The 13,361-nt window shown below is 41.6% G+C and overlaps 1 protein-coding gene across 24 annotated transcripts in view; it reads right to left on the bottom strand.

The window, feature by feature from the left end:
- LOC133477067 (receptor-type tyrosine-protein phosphatase delta-like) overlaps positions 1 to 13,361 on the bottom strand; it is a 168,653-nt gene that overhangs the window by 98,948 nt on the left and 56,344 nt on the right. Inside the window, exon 1 of one of the 24 annotated variants that reach the window (XM_061771379.1) lies at positions 689 to 825. The exons of the other annotated variants lie outside the window; for them this stretch is intronic. The gene's annotated coding sequence lies outside the window, so the exon portion shown is untranslated. Of the gene's footprint in view, positions 1 to 688; positions 826 to 13,361 lie in introns of those variants that run through there. 24 annotated transcript variants of the gene reach the window in all.

Here is a 13,361-nt window from a genome sequence, read left to right as displayed (position 1 = left end):
CACAAATCAAAATGACACACATTGCCACGAGAGCAAACCACACCTGACAGGTGAGATGAGCTCATGAAATCAGATAATATGTGCATCAACTGTAATCACGGTGTTCTAATTTGATTGGAAAGAGTTCAGTGCAGGAAAAGACTCCCCAGTAATCCGCCGTATCCTCCGGGGTCTAAATTGTTCATGCAATGTTGCACACATTCATTTATGTTCGCATTAAATTCTCTAAATTCCCATACGGGCTATACATTAAGAGCCGAGGGCCCCCTGAGCCGCTTCGAAATGGGAGCGCCGAAGTGGCACCAACCGAAAAGCAAGCCTTAATCAGTCATCGTAAGCATTGGGCTGTAAAAAAGCTCATTGATAGAGTCGAAGTGTAGCAGCGTGACAGCGAATTGGACATGGGTGCAAAATAACATGCTGCTACATAATTGACTGGGTGCTTCTCCATCCTTCCACACGCAATCCCATGCCACGCAAATGATTGAAAGGCAATTCCCAAGAGACAAATATAACGATCGGTCCGTCAATCAAAAGCATCCTGACAGCCTGAAGAGGAAGGTTAAGGTATTGGTCATCGGAGGTCCGCGACGCACGGGTGACTGGATTGGTGCCGTTGCGTTCAGTCAGTTATCAGCAGAAGTTGATGCTCAACAATTGTACACGCGCACACACAAAACACACTCACCATGTTAGCATCCTGTGTGTGTCTGTGGAAAAGTCAACTGAAGCTCCCCGTCCGTCCGTCGTCCGTTCGCTGGCCGCCTTGTGTTAACATCCACCGTGGCTGCAGCCGCTCTGCCCAAATGATCCAGCCCGAGCGTCTTTTCCCTCCTCTTCTCCCTCTCCCTCCCTCCCTCCCTTCCCTGCCCCTCTCTCTCTCTCTCCCTCTCTCTCTCTCACTCAATCATACTCTCTCTCGCTCCAATAATTTCCTGGCCAGTGTGACCACGACTCAATAAAGGCAGATGCCGTGTAGACGGTTTGGTGGATTGAAGTTGGGCACGTATGTGCACACGTTGTCCGCTTTTGGCGGTGGTGATGTTTGGGGGTGTGTGCGTATATTCTGCAGGAAGCCACATCCACCAGCCTTCCTTTGTCACTGGTTCAAAATGGTCCAGTGGAAACGTATTTGTTTCTCAACAGAGCATTTAATATTTATATTACGTTTGTTCCAAAAGCCCAGTTTCAAAAGCTATCCATTACGATAGCCTTACAATTACACAAAAGTAGATACATCGTTTTAAATTGGTGTTTTGACCCTAGATACCAAGCCAACCAATGTGTATGGCACCAGGTATCTTTTAATTGTTTACAATACTGCATTTGTATATCTACCATGCAAGTTGTTTAACAAAACAATGAGGTTCCAAAAATAAATTCAGCTAAAATTAAAAAAAACTATTTTTTGAAGGACATTGACTCTGAGGAAAAAAATGTCATACTTGCGATATGAATTTGACAAAATGCCCTTAAAAATTAACAAACAATTAATCGATTTTCAAGGTTATTTTTTTTGTACTAGATCTGAGGATCTCCTTCTCTCTGAATGTTCTGGACTCCTGTTTCCATGTCAGTGTTGTATCAAGCAGCATAATGCTGCTTGGAGCTAGTGGAGGCTTGTGTGCATGTCGCTGCTGTCAGTGTCCAAAAGTCATGTTGTGCTTCTTTCTTTAGTTGAGATAGACTCAACAGTGGCGGCACGGTGGCCGACTGGTTAGAGCGTCAGCCTCACAGTTCTGAGGTGCGGGGTTCAATCCCCGTCCCCGCCTGTGTGGAGTTTGCATGTTCTCCCCGTGCCTGCGTGGGTTTTCTCCGGGCACTCCGGTTTCCTCCCACATCCCAAAAACATGCATTAATTGGAGACTCTAAATTGCCCGTAGGCATGACTGTGAGTGTGAATGGTTGTTAGTTTCTATGTGCCCTGCGATTGGCTGGCAACCAGTTCAGGGTGTACCACGCCTTCTGCCCGATGACAGCTGGGATAGGCTCCAGCACGCCCGCGACCCTAGTGAGGAGAAGCGGCTCAGAAAATGGATGGATGGATGGACTCAACAGTGCCCCTGCTGGTTGCAGTAGTAGTGCACTCTGTTTTCCTTCAATTGCTTCATAACATGATTAATTAACAATAATTAATTGCACACAACCAACACAAGTTTTAATGATGAAAGAATACTGTGAGCTAGGCATACAGTCGTTACCACAGGGTGGCAAGAGTGGGCACTGTCCCCTCTGTTATATTTACCAAACGGCATTTTCAGACTTGACATGGTATCACCTTGTCAATCAGCAATCATTATTTTTATTTTTTTTCCGCTATTTTCCAGAAGGCAGAGCACAAATTGTTTTGTTTCTGGACTGGTTCTGGACCAATTGCCTTGATTGGAAAAAAATAAGTTTTAGCCTTAATAGTTTATTTTTCTCCTCATATGGTGTAAACAATCAGGAAGTCAGTCATGAAGAGAGCTTTATGTGATAAGGCTTGCTTTTTGCTTAATGACAAGTGATTCTATTTGTGTGCTTTCAATTGCTGAGTACTGAGGTTCTCTGAATTGTTGTTTTTGGTTTTTTTGGTCTGTTTTCCAACAATTGTCCTTTGCTTTTATTCCTAGAATTCCTCCCTTCTTCTTGTTGGGCCTTTCACAAGCAACTGTGTGTGCTAAAAACACAAACGCACAACTAAAACGGTCATTTTACGGCCATGTGGAAAAAACGCTAAGTTCACTTCATCACATCTTCTCGGCGCTGAGTATTTAAAAGAGAAGTTATAATTTGATGTCATGACTTGGTTTTGTGCATCTGCGTTGATTACTCAAACAAGAAACGTGTGTTGAAATTTGATGCGTCAGTCAACTGTATGCCAAAGAGCTCACTTCAAAGATATGTTATCCTGGCAGCGCGGTTTTGTGGGTAATTTTTATCAAATGAATGATACGGGGAATGACAGCACATCATTTCCAAGGCATTGATGATAACTCACAACAGTTGGAGCGAGCTAAATTTAAACCACAAACTTCTGTAGACACGTTTGCCAGCGTCTTAACAGTACTGTTTGCATAAGGGATAAATGAGAGATTGAATTTTAAACAAAACAATGTCGGTGCACAGGACGACATCCAAAGACACACACAAATACACGCGCACACACACACACTGACTAATCTGGGTGTGCTGACCTTGAACACCAAATATAATCAGTGGTGCAGCAGATTCCCATTAGAGCGATGTACGCGCTTTTGTTGCAGAAACTCTTCAGCTCAGTGGATACAAGATAACACAACCTCAGACTGGACCGCACACACAGACACACACACACAGACGGTCAGGCTTGAAAGCCCTCACACATTGAAAAAAAGCCAAACACATTGCAAGTCAATGTGTTATCAGCAAATTTGGAATGGCTACAATGGACATTACAAGAATGTAAAGTATAAAGAGCAAATACCGTACTACACGTGCACAAAGTCCCAAAAGTGCTTTGCAATGTCATGTGTGTTTGCATTTACATCAGGTTTAATGTTGGAAAGGGAAATTAGTGCAAATAAATGTAAATACAGTCTACAATCTACATTCATTGCAGCCAAGAAGACCGTATCTGATATTAGAGTATTTCTGCAAATAGCGGCGAGGGCTCTTTACCGATTTAGTTATCTGCAAGTGGGGAAGACCTTTATTTGTTCAAACCTTTTTTCTTTTTTTTTTTAACGTGAATCAAAAGAAACTACATGTGGTAAGTGTCTGCACTTTAATTAATCTGACACGTACTGTTGTGGTAAACTGTGGAGTTAGCGAAGGAGTTCAAAATCTCAACTCTTAATATCTGTGTGAACAATATCTGTGAATTGAGATCGATGTTCAACGTTTCACTGTTGCCCCTCTCATACAACCCCAATTTCAATGAAGTTGGGACGTTGTGTTAAACATAAATAAAAACAGAATACAATGATTTGCGAATCATGTTCGACCTATATTTAATTGAATACACTACAAAGATAAGATATTTAATGTTCAAACTGATAAACTTGATTGCTTTTAGCAAATAATCATGAACTTTGAATTTTATGGCTGCAAAAAAGCTGGGACAGGTGGCAAAAAAGACTGAGAAAGTTGAGGAATGCTCATCAAACACCTGTTTGGAACATCCCACAGGTGAACAGGCTAATTGGGAACAAGTGGGTGCCATGATTGGGTAGAAAAGGAGCTTCCCCGAATTGCTCAGTCATTCACAAGCAAAGATGGGGCGAGGTTCACCTCTTTGTGGACAAGTGCCGAACAGTTTGAGGACAATGTTCCTCAACGTACAATTGCAAGGAATTTAGGGATTTCATCATCTATGCTCCATAATATCATCAAAAGGTTTAGAGAATCTGGAGAAATCACTGCATGTAAGCGGCAAGGCCGAAAACCAACATTGAATGCCCATGACCTTTGATCCCTCAGGCGGCATGCATCAAAAACCAACATCTATGTGTGAAGGATATCACCACATGGGCTCAGGAACACTTCAGAAAACCAATGTCAGTAAATACAGTTCGGCGCGACAAACATAAGTGCAACTTGAAACTCTACTATGCAAAGCAAAAGCCATTTATCAACAACACCCAGAAACGCCGCCGGTTCCTCTGGGCCCGAGCTCATCTAAGATGGACTGACGCAAAGTGGAAAAGTGTTCTGTGGTTCGACGAGTCCGCATTTCAAATTGTTTTTGGAAATTGTGGACGTCGCGTCCTCCGGGCCAAAGAGGAAAAGAACCATCCATTCAAAAGCCAGCATCTGTGATGGTATGGGGCTGTGTTAGTGCCAATGGCATGGGTAACTTACACATCTCTGAAGGCACCATTCATGCTGAAAGGTACATACAGGTTTTGGAGAAACATATGCTGCCATCCAAGCAACGCCCCCTGCTTATTTCAGCAAGACAATGCCAAACCACATTCTGCACGTGTTACAACAGCGTGGCTTCGTAGTAAAAGAGTGCACGTACTAGACTGGCCCTGCCTGCAGTCCAGACCTGTCTCCCATTGAAAATGTGTGGCGCATTATGAAACGTAAAATACGACAACGGAGACCCCGGACTGTTGAACAGCTGAAGCTGTACATCAAGCAAGAATGGGAATGAATTCCACCTACAAAGCTTCAACAATTAGTGTCCTCAGTTCCCAAATGTTTATTGAATGTTCCATCCATCCATTTTCTGAGCCGCTTCTCCTCACTAGGGTCGCGGGCGTGCTGGAGCCTATCCCAGCTGTCATCGGGCAGGAGGCGGGGTACACCCTGAACTGGTTGCCAGCCAATCGCAGGGCACATAGGAACAAACAACCATTCGCACTCACAGTCATGCCTACGGGCAATTTAGAGTCTCCAATTCATGCATGTTTTTGGGATGTGGGAGGAAACCGGAGTGCCCGGAGAAAACCCACGCAGGCACGGGGAGAACATGCAAACTCCACACAGGCGGGGCCGGGGATTGAACCCAGGTCCTCAGAACTGTGAGGCTGACGCTCTAACCAGTCGGCCACCGTGCCGCTTATTGAATGTTGTTAAAAGAAAAGGTGATGTAACACAGTGGTAAACGTGACCCTGTCACAGCTTTTTTGGAACGTGTTGCAGCCATAAAATTCTAAGTTAATTATTATTTGCTAAAAACAATCAAGTTGATCAGTTTGACCAGTAAATATCTTGTCTTTGTTGTGGATTCAATTAAATATAGGTTGAACCTGATTTGCAAATCATTGTATTCTATTTTTATTTATGTTTAACACAATGTCCCTACTTCATTGGAATTGGGGTTGTACAACCGAATATGTCAAATATTAGAAAGCAACTCTTATTAAGATGCAGTTCATTTGTACGTACATTAAGGAGTGGGATCAATATCAAAGAGGGGATCAATATCACAAAACATTGTATTGTCATTTCTCACGGTACAGTATCGATAGAACTGTATCTGATAATAATATTGTCATTGTTTGATGTTTATCAGTCTGACGTCCACATCCATTTACTGTACAATATGTTCAATGGGATATATTTTAGCAAAGCAACTTTTTTTTTGTATTTGGGATGTAATATTGTCTCTGTGGAACCTCAGAAAATAGGTGAAATATGAATCAAAATGGTCCACGCATTACTGATTTCCAGACGTTTTTCTGCCGAGAGGCCTGAAATCAGATCATTGGAATCTCTCCAGCTTATCGACGTCACTAGCGAAGATCTGCGCCTTCCCTTTCCGCTCCCGAGCCTGTGTGCTCGCACAAGTGGGTCTTCTGCACGGAGGCAACCAATCAGAGGAAAGGGGGCGGTCTTAGCCAAATATGGACAAAGCGGATACAAAACTGGGTCAAACAGAAGTAGCTGTCAGCGGGGCCTTTTCTGGACACTTATGACAAAACCAAGGTGTTTTTTTCAAATGAAATTGAAGTCCAGGTTAGCGAGTCACTCTATGGCGGTCTAAACAGCCAAAATATGGGACCTTTAAGGTTTGCACTTATTGACAAGTTGGAATTTTAAATATACATACTGTATTGCCAATGTGAATCGTGTGAAAATGTTTCTGTTTAAAAGGTTAGTTTCCTCACTAACTACTGTACATGATCGCTGCAACTTTTTTTTCCCGCCTATTTTTCACCATGCGCTGTGATGTAATTTGATGTATTATGTAAATATTTAACTATATTTTATTATGTAAACATAAACATATTTGTATTTGCTTTTATTTTGCTGTGTTTCACTTTGCTGTCTGCGGCCAGGTCAACATTACAAATGAGAATCTATTCCCAGTTGCCATGACTGGATAAATAAAGTTTGGATAAAATACATAAATAAATAAAATAATGATTGAATAAAATGTCGGCAATGAGATATGGAGCAACATGTTTGCTTTAAGATCAAGAAGAAATATTGCACAATATCATGATTTATGCTAGATGGTTTTCTTTCGATATTGTGTGAAATATGAATTATCAGGTCATCGGCGTCATTCTAGCGTTGTCATGATATCATGTCAGCTGTTATGCTTCACGCTCTATTTGCACACCGCTTTAACCACAAGAATAAACATATTGTTAAATACATTCCAAATCCAAAATGAACATTATGACTTATTGCATGATACTGCAGTAAAATGTGCAGATACTGTATACACACGCATGCCTGCGCACACACACAGCGACACTCGAAAAATAATAACTCAGCACATATGAGATAAGGGCCTTGCTATCAAGATAACTTCAGTGGATGAAATAGGACGTCGAGCTATGATGGGCCTTGGTGCGGAACCCCCACAATGCACCACGGCCATGGAGCTGTGAGACATTGCCGTGTTTATCGTATACAGACCTCCGCTTAAAACTCTTACTTCCTGTGCCTTTTCAGTAGACGTTAATGTACACAACTCGACTGTGTAAACACCAATCTACACTTCCCAGCAGCTCTCCATCACATAATCAAGGAAAGTTACTGATGAATATTTATCAGTCACTGCTGTCAGTATTCAACGATTCAGCAGGTACTGCAGCTGTATGTAACACATGGAAGCTCAAAGACACATGTACACAAAAGAAGGGTTACGCGCTCAATCAAGGCACAGCGCACATACCATCAACAAACTCATTTATCAGTTGTCAGTCATGCATGAACTCTGCTTTTTCCTGACATTTCGAGTCACTACACCAGACTATCTCACTTGATCAGCATCTGTCAAAGCCTGCATCTCGCACACGCTGCCGTGCAGTGAGCTTGACATTGACGTGTCGCAACTGCATAAAGCTATACTCCTGACGTTTAAGACAAAAAGGAAACTCTTCTCAATGGTGTGCTTTTCATAACCTAGAAAATCCTGCTTGCTTGTGGATTTAGGAATGCAACTGGCAAATCCTACTCCAACCATATTCCACTGTTACCTAAGCAAAAGCAAAGCAAAGCAAATTTACTTATATCACGCATTTCATACACAAGGTAATGTGCTTTACATGGTTAAAAGCATTTAAAAACAAAGAAAAAAAACAGCTTAGAAACATTTAAAAGAAAGAGAAAATAAAAGTACAATTAAAACAGCGTACAGTGCAAGAAATATCATTTAAAAGTGGAAATACTCTAAAAAGTGTACCTAGATGCACATTCATGACAATAATAGACTTTAACCAACAAGGCTAAAATAACAAGATTACTAAATGAACCGGCAATGTCATCTTTTTCATCTTAATTTTAACATGACATCTTTTTATTTATCTGGGCACACATGGCAACTTGCAAAAAAATATGCTGCCCCCTACTGATGTGGAGAGTGAAAAAAATTGATGAGGCGTTTGTTTGGATCTGACGAATATCGCAAAAAGCAAACATTGAGTGCTACTCTATTTTTCATATTCAACATCGAACTACTTAAAAAAAAATGACTACATGCGTGTTCACATGTATGCTACTTTGCAGCAACACAAAATCAAATCCTGGAATTTGATTGAGCCAAAACTGCAAAGCCAATGTAACAAAGAACAAAAGGATTAACAGAATGTTTACAAAAGAACGCGCGGCGCGGCAAATCTCGTCGTGTCACCTTGAAAGTTCAACTTGTGACTTATGAGGAGGCTGCAGAGCAGAATGCCCATTAAAGCCATGACATTTGAATTAATGTCAGTATCACAGTTACAGCCGCGGCACCTCCCATTTGCACACTCACACGACTCGGTTAATGAGTAATAGTGCTGCCAAAAACCTGGACGCTCCACCTTCCGCAAAACACTTGACCCCCGACCACATCCGGGAATTTCCATTCCCTCTCTTTTGTATATTATTAAGAAGCACATTGCAGCTGTTTAAAATGTTCAAAAATACAGTATACGTTGCTTTCTTGTTGCGGGGTGTTATCGGCCATGACACTCTCCCTTGTTGTACATAAATTGTTGAAGTTATGTAGTCATAATTGAAAACAGTCATGCATTTTTGGCAGAAGAAGCTATTGTAATCAGGGGCCTGCAGGGGGAAATTATGTAAAAAAAACCTTGTACATTAATGACAATTACTCTCAGTTGTAATGTTAGGAGAAGAAAGATGTGTATTTACAAGAATAAAATAACCTTTGGAGAAAAAGTCATTTTATGAAGAGAACTTGTTGTAACTTAAACAAGTGAATAGCAAAATCCCACCACAAAGGTGCATTGTGAGACCGAACCGGCGGCTGTTTTCTCGCTCTCCAGAACATTGCCACATTTAGATCTTTGTCAGGAAATATAGTTAAGTATTACTTGAATATACTTCAGGTTGATGATTGAACAAACCAAACAATTGAGAAGAAAAGAAAAGATCCTCAACACTCCTCATCTTAACATAGGTATAGCTTTAAATTTGTCAATGACTTTTTGGTTGTCATACTTTTTTTTTTTAATTTTCACTGAGGAACTAAGATGCCGTTGTCACGATAAGATAGATCGTGTATGCAGAACCAACTAGACAACAACATAATGACACCATCTTTTACAGCATTTTTGCAGCACACTGAGTTTTCCTTATGTGGCATCACCATTGTGCAGTAAAAAGGCACTACTCTTGAATCCTGTTGTAAACATGTTTGTGCTGCACTCACCATAGCCAACATTCCACTAGCTTAGCTGAAGAGAAAAACGGTAATTGTGATCTTTTGAAAACGCAAATTGATCAATTTACTGAAGCTGGTGCTAAGGTCTGGTTTTTATTATATAAAAGTATTGTAATGTTAATTGTTTGAGTGTTTTGTTGTTGTTGTTGCAAACACAACAAAAGTACATTTAGAATGTACGGCAAAGCAGCTGTCAGGGACGAGCACTTTAATCATGTACAAGAGATGGATCCAGTGTGTCAGAGCTGCAAAAGGCAGGAAGCTATGACCCTGCAGTGCGCGCCCATCTTGGTGTACAGTATGCGTGCGTATGTATTTGTGACAAAGGACTAAAAATGAGGGTGTGACAGAGGAGTAAAAAAAAAAAAAAAAAAAAAAAAAAAAAAAAGGAGCACAAGAGAAAGTAGCCTAGCAAGCGTGAAGAAGCTTTTATTAAAAACAAGACAGAATGATGAACATCCAGCCTACTTTTTTCACATGGAGAAAATTGCATTTGGGCATATTGAGCTGGTTGGAAAGATGAAGTATGCACGCTGATGTGCACATCTTCACCTATTAGCAATTGAGAAAAGATCATATTTGCAGAGTATATGCTGAGCATGCACATGCGCACACACACACACACACACACACACGTACTGTACTGTATAAACACAATGACGTCTGTGTATGTATTGGATCAGAATAAAAATGCAAGCGAGTAAGACGGGGGAAAAAGTGAGTGAGGACTAGGGGACAGACATGCCATGTAAAGTGAGGAAAAAGGAATGAAAAAACTTTTTTAAAAAAGCAAGCAAGAGTATAAAATCAGAATCAGAATCATCTTTATTTGCCAAGTATGTCCAAAACACACAAGGAATTTGTCTGAGTCACATGCCACATGACTGTAGTTGGCGTAGCTTGATGTGTTTTCAGAAGAATTTATAGAAAAAAGTAAAACACTGTATTAGACCAGAAATGAACATTATTCCAGCTACATCAACACCTACAGTGATGTTACTTAAAACATTTCCTTGAGGAATTTTCTGGGGCAAAAATTATTATTGCATTTGACCTTGGGGGTTCTACTATATATATATTTTTTTTTCTGAAATCCGAATAAGGTTCTGCAGCTAGAGTTTTGCGTGGACACCCCTGAAAGAAAAACATAATGTTGGGAGTCGGGAGCAATTGGAGTCATCAGATTCCCAGGCAAGAGGACAGCCTATTAAGCGGGGCTGCTAACTCGCTCCAAATGGGTGACGAGTGACAAGCTGAGCGGCGGCCATATTAGTGGAGAAGCGCACGGCTGCACTTTATCACAAACCTCCACTGGAATGCAGTGGCGCTGTCAATTAGCTCATTTTGCCCTGGATGCAATCATGACAGGGATGTAAACAGAAAAGGGATGTGCACTTTGGATTGGCCAATTCTTTCAAAGCGTGCGTTTTGCATGCGTGCGGACACATTCACACAGGTCCCCGCAAAGCGGCTGTGACTCTGATTGGTTCCTTTTGCCCACCCACAATAGGCAATTATGTGCTATTATAGCCCACAGCGGCTCTTGCGGCCCGCATGTCTCGTGCGTGTGTTTCCGTGTAGGTGGGTGTCATCGATTGGCCAAATTGCTGGCTATGTATTACAACGCGCTGAAAGAAGGGGCAGAGATATGTCGATGAGTTGGAGGAGGCCAGCGAGAAGCACAGAGTGAACTGGGGGGAAAAAAGGACATGAAAAGGCTGATTGTATTTGACAGTGGTAGAAAAGACGACCTCACGGGGAGCCGCAGACCTCCAGTGAGTTGCGTGCCGATGACAGATGTCTGGTGGCCCGAGACACGCGAGACGCAGCCAAGCCGAAGCGAAGCTCACCACAGACTGAGGAACTCGGTCAGCGAATGACGAGTGTTCCATCGTGGATGAGCGCGACATGACTGAGCGCTGTGCAGCTGGATTTTTAAACGCCATATCAAAGTGTCGGGAATGCAAGATGGGGGCCAAGAGCGCACAAAGGATCTCGTATAGTACAGAACGACAGCCGTGTTCAAAGCGCCGCATTGTGAATCGCAACAAAAGTCCACAACAGCAAACCACAGCAAGGCTGAAACCCCACAATAACATCTCTTTCAGAAGAGATCCATTTAAAACCAGCAAAACATCATACGTGATCAAACATGTGAACAATTCTTTCAGAACACTGTCTAATTGCAAAAAATGCGATTTCGACGTAAACGTCTGTCTCTAGTTACCATCCTCTTTGCAATGCGTAACACCGCCCCCAATAGGGTAAGAGTGGAATGTTAGAGTACACGACAATATTAAAAGTCACATACTGTACACTACTCATTACACTATTTTTTTTTTTGTGCTTTCCTTATTTTAAATTTGATTAAGTCATCAAGACATCCAAATCCCTCCCGACTTACTGTACATACTTAATACTTCCACATCCACTCTTTATGTTTATGAAGAATGACACTGATCTGTCTCGGCCTGATTTGCTGCTATGCGATGCTTCCATAATCCCCATCCTAATCCATCGCCTGTGTGTGTGTGTGTGTGTGTATGGGTAGTTAAGCTTTCGGAGGGCCTCATTCCCACGACTTCCCCACTCCGTGTACGTAATACCGTAGCTGCCCCTCAACACAATAGCCTGGACAGAGACATTCTGCACTGTGACGTCAATATCTCCATTAACAGTTCAGTCAGTAGAATAAATCCAGTACAAGTTGAAAGGTTTTGAGAGGAGAGAGATGATGAAAACAAAAGAGAAGCTGTTTTGATGTCACACTGTGGGAAAACATTTATTTTTTATCACCTTCAGAATGAATAGCAAGCTAGAAGTTGTCCATTGACTTTTTTTTTTTTAAACCAGATTTACAGTATTTTGTCTCTTATAGGACAGTCAAACGTGACTTTGTTCATTTTAGGGTTGAACTTCTGTGCCTATTTTGGCAGTAATTACCACAGAGGCACATGTCAAAACCTGGCAAGCAATTTCATTCCTCTGTTTGTGAGCAGCGGAAGAATACAAGCTGGATAGAAAATGCCGACCCCGACCACCCCTCCCTGTGGGTGGCCGGCAAGCATTTTTTTTGCCAAAGTCAGCTGGGATAGGATCCAGCACACCCGTGACCCTAATGAGGACAAGTACGACAGGAGATGAATGGATGGATAGAATGTGGACACTGGGAAAAGACGTCACCCTCGCCCACTGACTCCCAATCGCTATACCTTGAGAAAACATCAATTGCACTCTGGGAAATTATTCAATTTTATTTGATCGGTCCCAAAAATAATTGATTATTTACGACAAATAACATATCTTTATTCATCTATCTATATATTGGCCAGAACAATTAAGTGCTTTTCCACTAGATGGCAGAAGGTACAATTGGCCTGTGGACCAGGAGGTTGACCGATTTAAGGTTTTTTGCAGTCGACCATAATGTGATGAAAGTCGAGTTGATTGATATTTGATGTCATTAATATTTTTGTATCTATTACATTGGAGAGGAGCTACTGCACATGCCAAACCTTTAACGAGTCAATAGGTAAACAGGAAGTGTATCATGAAACAACTTTACTCATCATTCACTATATACTTTTTATTCTGCTCATCTAAAAATAAACATAGTGTGTGGTGAATGTTTTTTAATAATAAATGTTTTTTAATCTTTTATTGTCTTCAAGAAAAGTCATATGGTGATCATCGCCAGAGGTGGAACGGCGCCCTAGCGCCCTCTATTGACGAGCCACTGGCTTTTCAATCAATCTTAAACATGCTTGAT

The sequence above is a fragment of the Phyllopteryx taeniolatus genome, chromosome 4 (genome assembly GCF_024500385.1).
Source record: "Phyllopteryx taeniolatus isolate TA_2022b chromosome 4, UOR_Ptae_1.2, whole genome shotgun sequence".
Taxonomy (NCBI): domain Eukaryota; kingdom Metazoa; phylum Chordata; class Actinopteri; order Syngnathiformes; family Syngnathidae; genus Phyllopteryx; species Phyllopteryx taeniolatus.
The sequence above is the reverse complement of the archived record's forward strand: the minus strand, read 5'-3'. Positions and strand labels throughout refer to the sequence as shown.